The sequence below is a fragment of the Colias croceus genome, chromosome 2 (genome assembly GCF_905220415.1).
Source record: "Colias croceus chromosome 2, ilColCroc2.1".
Taxonomy (NCBI): Eukaryota; Metazoa; Arthropoda; class Insecta; order Lepidoptera; family Pieridae; genus Colias; species Colias croceus.
The window spans coordinates 4,646,159-4,665,013 of record NC_059538.1 but is presented as its reverse complement, the minus strand read 5'-3'; the positions used below and the strand labels follow the sequence as shown (position 1 = coordinate 4,665,013).

The 18,855-nt window shown below is 32.6% G+C and overlaps 1 protein-coding gene across 1 annotated transcript in view; it reads left to right on the top strand.

Moving 5' to 3' along the window:
* Window positions 1-18,855, top strand: part of LOC123699549 — a 39,112-nt gene that overhangs the window by 1,137 nt on the left and 19,120 nt on the right. The window lies entirely within an intron of this gene.

Sequence of the window (18,855 nt, the reverse complement as noted above, 5' to 3'; positions counted from 1 at the left end):
AAAATAATTTGCACGGAATGTCGCAGCTTTCGAAGTCGAACTTATGCTTCTATACCTCTTTAAATATTTTTGTCCCATTTTTCTTTATTTATCAAATCAAGATTTCTTGTGTATTTACACGGTACAATGCTTGAATATCTAAAAATATTTAGATCTTCAAAGATTTCAGTTGATGAAAAAGTCATTTTGTTGTTAATTATTAATTTGTTTATCATAGGTAGTTATCGATATTCATAAATGAAAAGGGTATTTATAATAATTTAATAAATATGGTAAAATAGCATAAATTAATGTGCTAACCTAAAGAATTTAACTTGATTGATTTGCTTTTTATTGAGAAATAGGTTATTAGTATTTTTTTTTCAAATCAGCAATTAATTTAGAATATCTATTTTGTTTTTTAATCGTAAAGAGCATCTAATCTATCCAATATATTTCAGGATAATTATTTCATATTAAAGACGTATAATGAGTTATCTACATTAAAAGCTACTCCTGTTGTAAATAAATCACTTGACAAATGAAGGTTCGGTTTGCATTTTCACATAATTATACAGCCAATAGCAGTTTTCTGTTATTAATTTAAAGAAGCATTGAAAAATATACCCACTTCTAATGGAAGCAATACTGAGCGAGATCAATTCATCAACGGCTCTAACGATTAAAATTTATACCTACTATAAATAAATTTTATCATTTCTTTCGATTATTTGTGTCAATTATTTGTTATTTATGAACGCATGATTATTAACAGATACAGTTAAAATTGTTTTGCTTCAAATTAAAAATACCGATGCATGTCTTAAAAGTATTGATTTATAATAAGTTATGTCTGGGTTTATTGTGGTTTCTATAAAAATGTACGAGATCGAACTAACTAACTAACTGCCTACAATTTTACCTTTATTTCAATTGTTATGTTCTACGTTTTATCTCGTCGTCAGTTAGACCTGAGCTGTTACCATAATATATTTACAAACCCTTTACATACTTTTTATTGGTAAAAACTCAATAGATACTAATGATTTTGTTTTGAGTTTTCTTAATATAGTCCTACAAGTTAAGGTTTAGTTTATTATTTATTATGATAAACAAGAGTCCCATTATGAGAAACTAATATGAATCTATTTTATAAAGAACTAACTAGCTTACCGTCCGCGGCTTCGCCCGCTTTGTCTAAAACCTAATAAATTATATAAAAACCTTCCTCTTGAATTATCTATTCAAAAAACCGCATCATAATCTTTAATTGTGTAGTTTTAAAGAATTAAGCATACATAAAGGGAAATACATAAACGGACATAGGGACAGAGAAAGCGACTTTTTTTATACTATGCAGTGATTATTCAACTTATATGAGTTTAGTAGCATGAAAATTTGTATCTTATCTTAATATGTTAAGTTTGAAAGTATGGATGTATGGATGTTTGTTACTCTTTCACGTAAAAACTACTGAACCGATTACAATGAAATTTAGCACACATATAGAGGGTAACTTGGATTAACACATAGGATAGTTTTTATCCCGGAAATCCCACGGGAATGGGAACTATGCGGGTTTTCCTTTGCAAACGCGGGCGAAGCCGCGGGCGGAAATCTAGTACATATATCTATTATTTACCTTCACATTTCTGTTGGTGACACAAACATTGTAGTATAAATATTGTACTGGTGTAAAATGAATTGCGCTCATTTTACTGAAACAATATGTGATAATGGAAAGAAAAATTTTGTTTATAATACAACAAAAAGTATAAGCATGAATGGTAGAGTCAGTTTCTCTTTCTCGTAGCAGAAAGGTGGCAATTATTATTGTTTTTGCTACCTATGAGTTGTACTTTGTTGTGGTCATTATCTATACATATAATAAATCTGTAGAAGGGTCAATTCTGTACATTGAAAATATTGAAAAAATAAATAGCAGGGGGTGTTACTGGATCGATACCAAACCCAAATATGTGATTAAAAAAATTTTTGTCTGTCTGTCTGTCTGTCTGTCTGTCTGTCTGTCTGTCTGTATGTGAAGACATCACGTGAAAACTACCGGTTCGATTTCGATGAAACTTGGTATAATTATACCTTATTATCCTGGGCGTAAAATAGGATACTTTTTATCCTGGAAAAATACGTAGAAAAAAAATAATCTTAATTTTTCAGTTATCCATAGACGTTGTTCTGTAGAACTGCGAACACACGTTGCGTATTATTATAGGCCTAGCCGTATTTGGGTCAGATAGATATTTATAAGATGTCATTGTCAGAGTTAGGTACCTACTCAAAATGGAGAAATAAACCATCCGCGAAGACCGACATCCGCGCGGACGGAGTCGCGGGCGAAAGCTAGTCCATACTAATATTATAAATGCGAAAGTAACTCTGTCTGTCTGTCTGATATTCAATCACGCCTTAACTACTGAACCAATTTGCATGAAATTTGGTATAGAGATATTTTGATACCCGAGAAAGGACATAGGCTACTTTTTACCCCGGGACATAGGATAGGTTTTATCCCGGAAATCCCACGGGAACGGGAACTATGCGGCTGTTTCTTTGACTGCGCGGGCGAATCCGCGGGCGGAAAGCTAGTAATTTCATAAAAAGAGTTTAATTAATATGACTTTAATATGAGTATAGAAAAGAATAAAATTATCATTAAAATGTCAGTTTAAAATACTACGATACAAGAGACTATGAATAAAATCTATTCAAATATAAATCTAATTGGCTATTACATGAAAACTCTCTATAATATGATTACTATTACTATTACCATAGATGCCATAGAATGTTAATTAAAATTTTACCATTTCCATTTTCCACCTATACTAACAATTAAGTAAATTGCTTTATCTATATACTAATATACTAATACTAATATACTAATAATATTATAAAGCTGAAGAGTTTGTTTGTTTGATTGTTTGTTTGTTTGAACGCGGTAATCTCGGGAACTACTGGTCCGATTTGAAAAATTCTTTCGGTGTTAGATAGCCCATTTATCGAGGAAGGCTATAGGCTATATATTATCAAGCTAATACCATCAGGAGCGGAGCAATGTGGGTGAAACCGCGGGGAACAGCTAGTTTAAAATAAAAGGACAGGGTAAAACAATGTTGGTAAATAAGATTTTACGAACATGCCATTTTCATTATATTTACAAATCCCAAACCTGCACCCACCTTTATGAACGCATTTAGAGTCATAAAATAGACAAATGACGCCATTGCTGAGGGATCCAAGCGGCGATGATGTAAACTTTTTATAGAACTTTTCTTGGTATTCTACACAAGTAACAAGTATACGTATATTCCATATATTGCTTCCATCATTCATTACAGGGAACAGGCTTTCAACATTGTATCAATGTTTGTGACAACTTGAATAATATTTAATAATATTGTTGGACGCAAAAGTCATAACAACATGATTTGTCTTTGATATGTGAAATACAATAATAATATAGTGTGTTGACAAGGATAGGTTTATAAAAAAGAGATAGCCGTGTGTTTTTGAATTCATAAAGCATAATACTACATATGATGCCTTCATCGATGAAGTTTTTATCGTTGATTTCGTTGACGGGTTGGTAACTAATTAGTATTTCCTTGACTTTTTGCTGCAGTTCGTCGTCGTTTCCACTACAAGCATGTTTTGTTTAATCTCATAATAATTATATGTGTATAGGCACGATCATATGTGATATATAGTAGATAGAAATAGTCATCATATATAATTCTTGTTATTTTTACTACTTTTTGTTTATTTTTGCATTACATAGTTTACAAACTAAACATTAAAAAAATCGAGGAAGTTATAAAAGATTGAATAGGTCGGTAATAGCTTTACGTGCCTGAGGTCGTTTTGTCCTCAATCGCATGTCTTTACCCTGTCCACGACAGGATCTGCGAATGTACCTGTGTTTTAGACACTTGAAAGCTTTTAAACGATTTCCACATTGTTAACTTTACTCAGTTGAATTGCAAGGGACATGTACCTACAATTGAGGTTATTTCTTTCTTACAAGCGATTCAATAAAATGTCGTTTACCTACTTATGTAATAGATGATTTTAGATTAATGTTGCGAATTAATAATAAATATGTATTACAACTACAGATCGTCTTCATAAGAGCGTAAATATGAATATTACTGAAATGGAGAGAGAGTAGAATTTCATTTAAAATTTTCATTCAATTACTCTACTATCGCGAATGCAGAATTCTGTGACTGTTTTGATCGATTCAATCAACAAAGATAATTAAGTGAATGTCATATTCAATTAATGGAGCATTTAATTAATTTCCCATAGTGCTTTTTATACCACCCTAAGCACCATACTATGTCATACGTTCAACATTTGGAAAATGGTCCCAATTTATATGCATGATGTCTGTTTTATGTTTAACTACGTGCACTATAGGTAGGTACTGAAAGTTTTAAAAGGTAGATCAGATAAAAACAAATTTCATTCATAAAATATTACATTCATTTTGCTTATTTACTCTCATAAAAATCATAGTTTTCTTTTTACGTTACTATTAATATGATCAGTTAACAAAGTTATTTAAAGTTAATTATATTAGTTAAATATAAGTTATTTCGTATTCAATAAGTAGAGATTATCAAATACATACTGGAATATCTCATTTAACAAGGTTACAAATTACAATAAGTAAAAACTGAGGGTAAAAATGAAAATTTTCATTTTTCAATGATAATCTCATATCATTTTGATTGACGTTCAATTGACGTTAGTGAAAAATTATCACCATATAAAATCTTGCCGATAGCTCTACGCGCCTGAAGCGTGTAACCGTGATATCAGGTATGAGGTTGCGAACTAAGGTTTCATTCAAAAACACGCCTAGAATTGAGGTTATAATAAAATACGCATGCGTAAATAGCGCGCATGCGAGCTCCTACCTTGTCTGACTTTGGCAATGATATCATCTTGTTCATGTTTTAATTCAATTTCGGAGTAAATAAATTTGAGTATTCACTTTTGGAAAATGTTATTTAAGAAAATAGTATTACATAATACTGTAAATAAATAACGTAGATAAGCGTAGATATATGTCTGAAGCTTAGGTATGAAGTATATAGTTGAATTTATCTAAGACTAGATAAATTTACTTTTGTGTATGATGTCAATAGTAGAATTGATAAAAAAAGACGCGTGTAGATATTATATACAAATCTATTTAATATAATTATTAATTGTACATACTGTCTGACAATTGTTTCATTAACGTATATATTCGCGTATTTATATTCGTATAGGTTAGAATCATAAAATATTTTAGATACTTAATCTGAATAGCTCTGAATAAATCGTTACGTAAACGTATGGATCTAAGAACAGAAGCTCTATCCAGATTGTATAGGTATATACCTATGAGTGCCATTAAACAATGCGTTTACCCAAAAACTACTGGTCTCCGCACATGTATACGTTCGTTTACATATCCGTTAGCTTTTTGGGATGTATAAATGTGCAATTTTATATGTCCGGTGTAGGTATTGGTAGACAAATTGGTCTCGGCGGCGCGTTGACGTCCTCCGCCGGAAAGGGCGACAGGGGAAAGTTTCCCTTAAGGAAAACGATCCGAGGCTTGCTCGTGTCGTAGTAATAGCACCAATTTATTTAACCCGTAATTTTAAATAAAAGGGTGCGGGCCTGCTAAGTATTTCAAAAGTATTACGGTGTGGCGGATCTGTTATGATTTATTGAGAACGTTTTCAGTTTTTTTTTGGTTTTACATTTTCTTTGGCTTCTATTGATTTTGTGGAAAACTGTGATTGGAAGTTTGAAATTTACAATACAACGCAGAGCACTCTTTCTGTTAATTTGGAATGCCAAATATTTTTTGGTGCAAAATTTGAATTGCATGTACCTACGTGATTAATACATACTCCTACGTTTCGATACGCAAATACGTACCTAACACGTGTATGTGATGACCTCGACGTTTTTATGTTATGATTTTATTGAAGTGAAACTTCGGTAGGCGTGTTGTGGATATAATTTCAAGGTCGCGTTATATGGCAAAACCGTCGTCATGGACTAAGGCGACGATTTTTGTATCAAAATACTTACCTAGCCTTACCAAATAAGGCACACGCGCTTTTTTTTAGTATAAAACTTTCAAATCAGAATTCAAAACTTTATAATAGTTAGATACCCTACCAAAATTGTGTACCTTTACATTTTTCATGAAACATTCAACAATAGCGCTAGAAATAAAAATGTATTTTGGAGAATTAAGACGGGTACACATTATTTTTATGATAAAAGATATAATATTTCATTATATAGTCTATTACCTACTTTTCTTTCGAAGTCACTAATTGTTTTAATTAAAATGTTTTTAACCTAAACTTTAAGAACCTTCGTTTATTTATTGTCTGATATGAATTATTTGTTAAACAAGTGATAACTGCGTTAAAAACAACCGACTTCAAAGTTGCACTTGCAAAATTTACAAATACCTACAGACAAAAATGCTCATAAAATAAAAACTACTGGGCCTATCCGAATAAAATTTTTATGGGACCAATTCGACACCATCCCGCATCGAACAAAAAAAGAATCACGTAAATCGGTTCAGAAACCTCGGAGAAATCGGTGTACATACATAAAAAAAAAAAAATACCGGCCGAATTGATAACCTCCTCCTTTTTTTTGAAGTCGGTTAAAAAGAGACAACAATCCAGTGAAATTCCGACACAATCAAAAAATGTTGAAGCGATGGAGAGAATATTGGTTAAATAAGTCAAGGTTAAAATTAAATATGTAGCTTAAATATCAATATGTAGAGCCCTCGAGTTTATAATCACAGCGATATATTCCCATAGATTCAGGGTTTGCACCCACTAGACATAATACAATGAAAATTCAAGTGGCTCTCAGTTTCTGCATCTTATTGCAGAGGAACGTTACATAACAACTATGTCGGATAGAATAATAGGAATCAGTTTGTGTTGAACCGCAAAATGGAGTAAGTTAAGAGGTATCTTGTCAGAAGGTAAAGTGTCACTTGGGGCTTGTTTGCGCGCACGAGCGTTCTCGAGCGCGATGGTAACTGTGGCTAAAATATTAATTTATTGCGCCTCACTTGCGATGTTTTGCACGTTTATTATTTAAATCTGAAAAATAGGTGAGCTACTTCTCACCTAGCTAACGGCTAGTGCCATAGATAGTTTAATATTTAGGGCGGAGTTCCGATTTATTACGGTTGAAGTATTCCTCAGGCACTGACTTTTTGTTATGTATTAGTATTAGCTAGAGGCCGCGGCTTTACTCGCGTTTTATTCAGGTAGTCCAGCTAATTATATGTGAATTCAAACTATATTCTACCTCTGTATTACATTTCATATACCTAATTCTACTCAACCTTTCCTTTTTGAAATAGAAACAAACATCCATTCTAATAAACCTCACAAATAATAACGTTCGTATTACGATATATTTTTTTATCTATTCAGCGTATAAGCTTTTAAATACTGTAGCTCATAATTCTCGTTAAATTTACTTCGAAATGAATATTTAAAATTTTTAACAACTAATTATAAAGCAGTTTTGTAGTTCTCATGTGAGCCTACTCACGTTGAGTGTGTAAGCTTGTTAAATAAAAAAGTTATTCTCGATTGCGAAATGAAATATTGGTACAATTTGTTAAAAATATTTAAATGTATTCGAATGCACGAATAAACAATGAATAGGTAATTAATCGACTTGACGTCTTAAAAAGAAGTACCCTTCCGATCTGTTCCAATTCACTTTGAGAGTAGCTCGTAGTCGCACCAGCATTAATCACAGTCCGCTTCTATAGTCAACCTCTTAAAGCCTTCATTCATTATTTTTCTTAGTTTTTAAAACAACTCTTTTCAAGGCTTTTAGAAATCCGCTCTTTGTGATATTTAATGAAGCTAATACCTAGGTAAACTACAGATAAAATAAAAACAAAAAAATCTATTTATTATAATTTTATAATTTCATTTATTCCACATTGCATCCTTAGAATGAACACAAATCATCACTTCCCTAGAAGTTGTGCTGTTGACAGACGAGTATACTAATGTTTGGATCCTTTTGAAGTCGAAACATTGAGTTAGACCTTTTGTATAAGACGTGTGCACTGCCGGCCTCAATGGCAGCTACGAATTTTGCGTTCAGCGTTATTAAATTATTATCAAGTAATTTCAACGCTACGCCGTATTCGGCGAGCGTAGCACATCGCGCGTTCGGCCAGTGGTTACGAATGGTTACGAAATGATGATGAGATTCGTAAAACTTGATTGTCTGCTTCGTGTGGCTGTTTTAATTCAAACTCATCCATAGTAATAAATCAGAGTAATTGCATAAATAACATTTGAAATGTTAGTTATGTTAGTTATTATGTTATAGAATATTATTAAGATGCAATTTAAGTCAGTAAAACGTCGTCACCGTGTGCATAACCTGTCGTTAAAATTGTTCTTATATTATTAATCCGGTTAAAATAAGAGAAACGGTGAAATACGATTATATAATAAAAGTATACCGTCCTAGCAACAAAATCTGTTACAGCGCGTCACATTTCCATTCTACAATCGCCGCCGTAATTGTCCTTTTAAAAGTTTAAAGTAGCAACAAACTTCTCAATTGCGGCCGCTACACGCTTTCCACGTTCAAAGCGTTGGAGATCACTCAAAAAGAAGTTTAAATTGAGTAGACTAACAGTATGTAACATGAGCTGAGAGTCCGAAAGTTGTTCGTCATAATTAAAGGCCGACTCGCGAAAATTAATATTTCGTTTCTGCGGTGGCGAATTACGAACTCAAACTTATGTGGAGCGCCCTGTGAACAACGGCTATAGTAATGCTTAATGGCTGTATTTTATTATTTTTGTATATTTGAGCAAACTACGTTAATTAGTGAAAAACACGAATTAAAAATTTATTCGTTTTTATTTCAGTTTACATGAAAATGTTGAACAAAAACACAAAAAAACATTTTTTAATAGCTGTGAAACGTCGGATAAAGAGAGATGTCAGGCTACTCACATTCTTAATTGGAAAATACACGAAATATTTGTCGAAAGAAAATAAAAGTATGATTAAATAGCTAAAATGATCTGTATAGAGTATGTTTATGCATAATTTCGATCTAGTAGACCCTTTTGCAGACCCCAAAACACGAGGTTAGTCCAGTATTTCTCCAACGACTATCTCATAACTATTAGCTGTTATGGTGGAACATTCAAAGGCGAATGTGGAAGGGTTTGAAAAAGCACAATCTCAGAGACGGGTCGGCAAAACGAAGTAATTATGTAACTACGTCAACGAATTAGTGTCGGTATTGGCTACGTGCCAACTGCATGCGGGACAGACGGGGCTAAGGGCGTGAAATATAGACTTAGATTATAAACTTTTGTTGTTTGTGGAAGTATCGACAAAAAGGAGTCATTGCAATAATTTAAACTAACTTAAGCAGTTATATAACTTGTATAACTGGGTGTCAATTTGATTACAAAAATCTGAATGTTTCGCATGTATTTTCAGTAACGAGAAATCCGTATTTTAATTTTTACGTGACATATATGCTTAACTCTATACTTAACTCTTGTATTATGCAAGTACTTTACATAATACATTATATATTAACATTCAATAGGTACCTTAATGATAAAGCAATTTTAGAGTGAAATTTTTTAACCACCAGCGGCCCTTCAAAAATGTTTGTGTATGCTAAAACCGGTGTAAAAAAGGCAAGCCTAATGGTGACGAATAAGGGTGCTCTCAGGTCTCGCCCCTGCTCTTCTCACTTTGATGTAGACACACTTTCCTTAAAACAACGTGTCTGAGTGTTGTGTACTAAATTGCTCGTCCAATTTCTACTATCTTTTGTTGCTTTAACGTTTAAAGTGATATTGTTATTACGATCTACATAATTAATTATAGATTATGTTACTTGCTCTCGTTTACTACGCTCTGATGAGATTTATTTTCGCTTTCCTTTATTTTGCAGTAAGTAATTAGTAGTGAAATCCTTTTTCTCGGCTACTTGCCAAATTTAGATAGATCGGTTAGTAATTTTGGCATGATAAAGTAACATTCTCGCAGGCTCTACATTCATTCAACTTTTGAATATATTTAACGTTACAGAATATGGGTTTCATTATAAGTTATTTATCTTCATTGGAGTTCAATATCCAGTTGCAATATTGCTGGATATTGTTATTTGAAACTTTTGGTTAATTTATATAAATTGTATAATAAAAAGTAACTGCTCACGATTTAGTTACCTTAACTTTTAAACAGGCTTTAAACTACTGAACATTTTACATAACATTTCATTTAGGTGTGCATCAATCTTCAGTAAGACATTTTTTAAATATTCAGTTAGAAGAACAATATAATATTTCATGTTTATAGATTCATGGAAGGCCTTACGTGAAACATGTAATCTGAAACGTGTTTGTAGTTGTTGTTACTTGAATGCTAAAAGCTTCAGCTACAAGAACTACTGGCCTTTGAGGTATCTTCTTCCCTTGCTCTTTGGTTTGTAAACTAATTTATGTTCTTTTAAATATAATTTTCTTTGGTATATCATGTTTAATTGATTTTTTCTTATCTATCACATTGCGATATATAGAAAGGTAAAGTGAAACTATGAAAAATATAATAAGTATCCACACTAATAGATACATTATGCTAGAAAACAGCAATATATTTTTCATTTCAATTAAAATCTGTTGTTATTGTGTATTTATTTTAATCAGGTATATCCCAGTATAGCTTAGGCTTTACTTTTAAGATATTTCATCAGAAAAAATATATTGTGCCTCATTATGATCGCTTTGTTCTCATTGTATTGAATACTAAAAGTCTAACATTTATTCCTTCAGTTAAATATCGCTTGAGAGCAATCGTTAAAAGCCGACCATTGTATTGTATGCAGGGTAATACCGTCCACATAATACTCAGATACTTATATATTATGTAAATTCTATACGCTGTTTGTATGATATTTTTCTGTATTCAATAAATTATTTAGAACAAGAATTTTTCTGAATAAAATCATAGCAGTGAATTATTATAAAAGCGGCTTAATTAGTATTGAAGTGAATAGTTTATATTCAATTACCATAATTTCTATTATAAAATAACTGAATAGTAGTTGTCTTCTATTTTGTAAACCTTCTATTTGAAAGACAAAATCCACCCCATCCCATTCAATTTCTCAGTTGAGCTAGCTAATAAATATGTCAGAAGTGTTCAATGTAATTATATTAACACAAGATTCCCACGGACGTGTAGCGAGTGTGCAACAAAGCTTATCTATTGTTCTATCCAGGACAGTTTTTTTCCGTTCCAACAATTCCATTGGAACTAACCGTCAAGGAACTATCCGATAGTATCAGTGTCCGAACATTTCTCGGTTAATCGCTTTCTCTTTGCTGTAACGAAGTGTAATAAAAGAAAACTTACAGACGATGTCTTTTGTTTTTGATTTAGTTTTAATTTAAACGGATAGCTAGCTTCATTTTGAAGGCATTGTTAAAAAGGAACTAAATAATATGGAAAAAAGTTTATACCAAACTTTAAAAAGCAGACAGCGTAACCTACCTTAATTGAAACTCAATTCAAGGTTTTGTAATGAATGAAAACGTAGTTTAAATAAACGGAGCAAAACAAAACAGGGATTCGATTCACAACTCCTAATGGAAAAATATTGAATCGAATATAGGTTGCTTATATTAACACGTTTTTATGCACGATACGCAGTATACCGCGAAATGTCGAGATATAAGTTATTGTCTGAGTTGAAATCATAAAAGTTGTTCTCGTGTTAATCCGTAGCGCGGCAGTGCGCGGGCGGGCGCCGATCAAACAGGCTCGGAATCAATATGGCCGCCGCCCAGCTGATCCGTGACCTCTGCACCCCGCACCCCTTCGCGCCCGCGAGTCCACGCTTCACGAGTCACGACAACTTAATTCATATTCCAAGATTTTATAATTCCTGTTTCCTATATTAATAAAATTATTTTCTGATTTAAAACTTTCTTAATGAGAATTTCTATAAGAACGTTCGTTCGAAAGAGAGTGTTGAATTGTGTTCAAACATTACTGAACTAAGTAGTCCAATGTTTAATTGTTCATTGGAATTGGATTAAGCGATGAAAGCGTCGAAGTACACGTGTTGTCGTGTGAAACAATATTGCAAATGAAATCTCACCACAAACATTGCAGCGCGTTAATTAATTAATAGGTGTTAACAGTGATGCTTACGTAAACCGAACATTCTGTTGAAAACTTTTTGTTACAGATGTGTGATTTATTAAGGAATGGAAATTAGTGTGAGTGTTATTTTTTCCGAAAAAACGAAAACATTTATCACTTTTGTCAGAATTTTCATTGCTGCTAAGCTCGTACCTATTGGTCGAAGCATGATGTTATTTATTATACATTAGAATCGGCTCTTCATAAAAGAGTAGTTTGTTTCATGATTAAGCAAATGAACAATCAATTAAAATATCTACGTAAAATATATAATTAAAGATTTATTCAGCATCATTTTTATTTATTACAATTTTATATCTTTTGTTATAATATAAATGATATGTCTTTAGTCTCCTAGCACTCCCTTATTAGAAAATGATGTAGGTACTATATTTTTTATTGTATGAAGAAGAAGTATTTTTTATTGTATATTTTTTATTGTTAGCATGAGCTAAGATGTGCTTAAATCTAAGGAAAAGAGAAAGAGCCATCTCTATGTATAACCTTAACTTAGTAAAATTTCAATGAGTTTTGGTAACGGGGATCATACTTAGACCGCGTTTTTTATATGTTGTCAGGTGAAATTACCTAGATTAGTTTTCGGATAAATTAAAAATAAAATTTAACCATCCGTAAAAGCGATGGAATGTTCGAATGATTTATATAAGGAACGAAATCTGGCACGAATTGAATATAATAATATTATAACGTCATAAATATTTCATAAACTAGATAGTAGCACAGTTGACAGATGATAAAGTAGTAAGTTTAAACACGTGCCGCAAGGTGGCAACCCTGTTGTCTCCGCTTTGTAGGTACAAATAATTCCAACAATGTACCTGAAAATGAAAAGGCGATACAAAGATAACCAGATGTTTAATGTCGACTATCAAAGTAATCTGCAATGCAACTCGTAAACTAAAGCTTTCGGTGAAATTCCGCAACTACAGCTGGTTTGAGTCATTCACTTTTTGTTCAACTTCATATCAGTTTTTCCGGCTCTAAGATTGTGGGATTATTTTTATTCGTCCAACGAGGTGTTATATTACTGAGCAATAATATTCAAATAATTACACAATTGAAATGATTTATTTCAGGTTAGTCTGCCTTCTCTCATTATCGCTATGCATTTAAACTTATTTTACTGTTAACTTATTTCTTGTTACTTGCTACGAAATTCGATGTTGATTATTTTTTTGTTTGGTTTCATGTAGTGGTATTATTCAAATACCAATTGATTAAAAATTTCTACATGATCTACATAGCGCATTTTCTAAAACAACTGTATCTTTTAGCTTATAAAAATAATAATATTTTTCAATATTCGCTACTGCTACCCAGATTATTTAATAATTGAATGTTTAGAGTTTTAGATTTTAAAAACGCTCTCATCATACCGATATAAATTAAAAATTTCTTTTGAATAAAAGTGGAGCAAGTGAATTAAGTAGATATTTTTATAAAAAATTGTGAAACTCTAAAAAACAGATTTCATGAAGTGGTAACAACAATACAAAATGTATAAACATTTAAAAATAAGCAAAATTCCGTTATACATTAAATCAAAATAAACAGTTGGTTTCCACGTAGATTATATTAGGCGAAAGAAGAAAAAGATACTCGCAATTAAAAGGAACAAGTTGTAAAATTCGCAGTTAAACTAAGACATCTCACTGTTATCACTATGTGAAGTTTTTAAGTGGATGTTTTTCTTTCGAGTTTGCTGCAAGTTAGAAATTACGAGTATGAGTATTAAATGTGTTTTCGCGTCGTGCCAGTCGCCTTTATTGGGTTAAGAGGTGAAATTATAACAAAGTGTGTTATTTGTACCTTCTCTTAGGTTTTGAATTATTAATAATAAGAAGGATTCCTTGTATTACGAGTAATAGTAATCTCTGGATTTTAAAATGCTGTGTAATGACAGGTGACATGTGACATGGAGATGTCCTCTCAAATAACTTTTAAATCAATTTTTGTAATGTAAATCTTGGTTTTTAATAAGTATAACTATTACCTACAGAGTTAGGCTGGGAGTAGAAAGTTCATAGCATCTTCAATAGCAAGGATGTAAGGAAGTTCGCGGTATTCCACAAGGTGTGATTAAACAATGTCTAACGTGGTCTAACGTACTTTTGCACTACGAAGTTAATGAAACAGAGTCTAAGTAAATTAGCTCCTTTCTTGAGACTCGCTCTTAGCTATTTAACTATTAGAAATCATACATTTTTATAATGATTTATAAATTAAGATTAAACATTATATAATGACGCTTTTATCGGCAGCATAACCTGAAAACAAAATACAGTTTAAAATAAGGATGTGTAGCGAGAGGCAAATCGATTGAATCAAATAAATTACGAGCTAAGTAAAGTGACAAACTTGTATGAATTAGGAGCAGGTTTTAAAGCAGCATTACAGGAATTTGGGTCAGATTCGCGCCGGGGAGTTTACCACTTTTCACACCCATCTGACATGGGCAAGAAATGCTATTTTATACGTTTTTTTATTAAACTAGTTTTTCAATTCATCATCTTGGATCTTTTCGTGTCATTAATAAAAGGATGACCGAGAAAAGAACCGGTTATTTATTTTTAAAGTGTAGCTTATATCCAGAAGTTGCTTATAAATGAATTTGGTGCATTTACTTCTCATTTCAAGATTGAAACATTTGCGGTAGTCATACTGAATAAACTTATTCAAGTAATGTCACTTGAAAATTTCCAAATAACTTAATTAACGAAAACTTAATGCACAGACAGCCCAGCGTACATTTTCTACCTAATTAGCCCACAGAATCGTCTAAAAGATACTCGGGCCTCATTAAGTTTTCGCTCAAAAGTCCGTTCTGAACGTTGTATAGCTGAAAAGCTGCAACATGTGAAAAAGAGGCATCGTTTTTAACTCCGTAGTTACACCAATATACTTTTCTAAAACGTGTTATAAGCTAGGGCGGCTCTCGCGTCGCGTAATAAGCGTGAAGCTCTCTTGAGATCGTTCCACAATGTGCTCCGACGAGTCCGGATTACTCGTCAAACAACTCCAAAACTCGAAATCCATATTACTCACCTTTTTGATACACCGCTCAAGGGCTTGAGAGCCACTACGATGTGCTGCCTCGTGTCAAACGAATTCATTCACAACATTACAGGTACCTACTGATAATTGTGTTCCGAGATTTCCACTTCCACATAAAATTAATTTATAATTCATAATTTCAAGATCTAAAAATATTGCAGCCATTCAAAGTTCTTCTTTACGTAATAATTAAGTTGATTGCATTTCAATAAGTGTAGAATTGGTACGGAACTAAGAACATACTTAGTTAACTTCAAAATGACTTCAAATAATAGAACCAATGCCGATGATACAGAATATGTTACACGTAGAGATGTTAATGTAATCATGAATGTGATACAAAAGAACGGACAAAGATAAAAGATCTGAAGAGAGACGCGAAAATGGGTGAATTATAGAGAAAAAAAAATTATAAAGTATTAATAAAGTTCAATTGGACTAAAACATTAAGCGACTATTTTACTATGAGAACTCTAGTAAAATTAAAAATATTATATATACAAAAATCACGTACCTACCTTATTATAAATAGTAATGGTAAAATATGCTATTTATAATTAAGTACGTTATTTTTGTATATAATTATAGACTACGTATTCTTCAGATTAAACGTTCACAAATGGGCAATTAAGATAAAAGATCTGAAGAGTATCTTGTATATGTGACGCTATATAATAAATTAGTGTATTGAAAATTATACTCCTTATAAAATTCTAAGAATGATCGCTGTAAGGCCGTAGCCGGACTGCTTGACCCAAAAAGGTTTGAAGAGGGCGATCGCGCCGATAGCCCGCGCCCTGTTCCCCCCTGCGGCCCACACTATCCATGCTAATTATCTCTATAGCACTCACGACTAACACCCACTGCATATTATAAGAAGTCTTGTCTAGGCTGGCCAAGGCGAAACATGATTTTTCAACCAACTTTTAAGTAGGTCGGCTTTCAAACTTTCCTCTATTTTTCTTTAATGCGAGAACTTTTTTCTTCAGATGTAATTAAAATGTACTCAAAATTCGTGAACAATGATTTATGCTTTAACTGTTTGTTTAAATTAGGTTGTTTATGTTGTATAGCAGTGAGATTTTTATTCTATTTGTATGAACATTCTACGCATTTGGTAGTTAGATTTGCATGAACACTCTATGAATATAATATTAGGTAGTTATATAGATTGGTACACATGTGAGTGCAATTTGAACGGTGATGGAATACAAGTAAGGAAAAAAAGATTAGATCATGCGTATGGATAATGGATACCTTATCAATTCTGAGATACTTATCAATTCAAAGGCTGAACATTGATCCCCTTTTCTACTTATTTAAAATAATGACAGGCATGGCATCGTGCAGAGATTTTCAATAAATATTTGATTTTGTCATGACATACGGTCGCTACGGCGCGCCGGTTTCCTTTCGGAGTCTGAAACTGAAGCCGGGGCGCGGGGGAAGGGACGTTGACCTACTCCCCACACAGTTACCGCCATCCGCTGAGCGACTGTCAACCTTAAATACTCCACGTAAAGGTAATTTTGCTTTACAAAATCTGATGAAGGTTTATTGGAAAAATTTGTTCTCTACATTCGAGATACGGTTGAGAAGCTGAGTGCGAATTATACCGTTCTAGGGCAAGACAATAGCGAGATCTTGCTGCAAAAATTTTCTGACAACGGCTAATTGTGGCAATATAATTAAAAATTTTATAGCTACGATAAGGGTTTGCCTGTTTTACATTTTGTATTTGTGATTTAAGCAAGCTTATGCGTCAAACATTTGTGGATGGAATAAAATTTTATTAGCTGTTGGAAATTGGTATGTAATTATTTTGATTTTAATAAAAGAAATATTTTAGACGCATACCTATGTTTAATTAGGCGTTTTCATCGATTCTAACTGAACTTTGTATCAAACTTCATGAAATTTACATTAACGGTATAAATATTGACATCTCCACGTTCAAAAGTTCAGCACGTTCACAAGAATTCGGTCGTTAGTGCTCTTTCATCAAAGGGAATCAATAAAAATGTAAATCCTTGGCAGCATAGCGCTCGTTCTATCATTTTGTTACATTAAGCAGTTAACAATTTCCCGCTGCAGTGGCTCGACTGCGGCTGCAGGTGGCCCTGGGCTGGATGTTTGCCATCTATTTAGATTATGCAAGTTTTTCTACGTAAAAATTCATCTCACATAAATTTAAATTTAAAATTACTTTGTTTTTACACCAATTATGAAAATGACTTATGATTTAAAATGTATGTTTCCTGTTGTGAGTGATTTTTGGCTCACTTGTTTATAAGAAAATATATTTATTTACCTATTTATGCTTATTAGGCTGTAATGATCCATTTTGCTTATTACTCAGGTAAAAAGTCTTTAAAAATACAATCTACTAACAAAAAAGTTTACTCTTGCAATAAAATAAGAGACGATTAAGGTTTTCAATTTCAATGAAAAGACTAGGATTCATTCATTTAACGACGTGCAAAATAATTTAAATTCATATTTTCAATTAACCTACAAACCATTCTTATTACCAGTGCCGCAATGAGTGAAGTATCAAAATAAATATTTGTAAAACCATTTGGCTTTTGCGCCACCCAGAGATATCGATTTATAATTTAGAATAAAAGAGCTTTGCGAGGGCAAATCAGTCTTGGTAAGGTCGTTTTGGATTTTTAAGGCAGAAGCTTTCGAGTGAAACTACCTTAATCATTTTGTATTGATTTTATCTTTGTGAATATGTCTGTCTTTAAGCAATTTCTTTCAAAATTTGCTTACTGTACCTAAATTAGGACCTTAATTAGTTTCAAATTATGTATTTTTAATTTCTCGTAATAATATAATTCTTAGGTCATTTCTTTTTTCATATTTCTATATAGCCTCTGAAGCATTAATTTTGCTATAAAGAAGAAAAATCCATATAATTTTATAAAACAGGATATATTTCTCGAAGTCAAAGATCCACAAACGTTACCTTCGCAGTTCGCAGTCCGCTATAAATCGAGTATAAAATAGCGCTTTGGATCCAGGTCATTCAGTCCAACAATAAACACAAGGAGATACATGTAGGTCAAATATCTAATGAATTGTAAATAAACAGATGAATAGTGGATTACAATAAGCGGCCCGTCACGTGCGTCACGTGGGAGTCACGTGGAGTGCACGGGCCTCTATCGATCCACCCTTATTTGCTGCAACCCTAAGAACGCGTGGAGAAATATAAATCCGATCACCCTGTGTTGTGTTACTGCTAGAATTAGCTGTCTATAGTACGTGATATAAATACTTAGTTATCGCCGCCGGTTAAAAAGAGCGGACGAGCGATGCTGCGATCTCCACTGAGACGTCTAGATTCATAGATATATTTATAAATAACCGACAGTTTTTAGAATTTTTTCAGTATAAAAATTCAGTCATGTATCAGATCGTTTAATGCCACACAAGACAAAACATTGGTTTTTAGGTTCTTAAAGAGCTAGCAGCTAGCAGCAGAAGGCCAAGCTGAAGGCTTGGGCAGTGC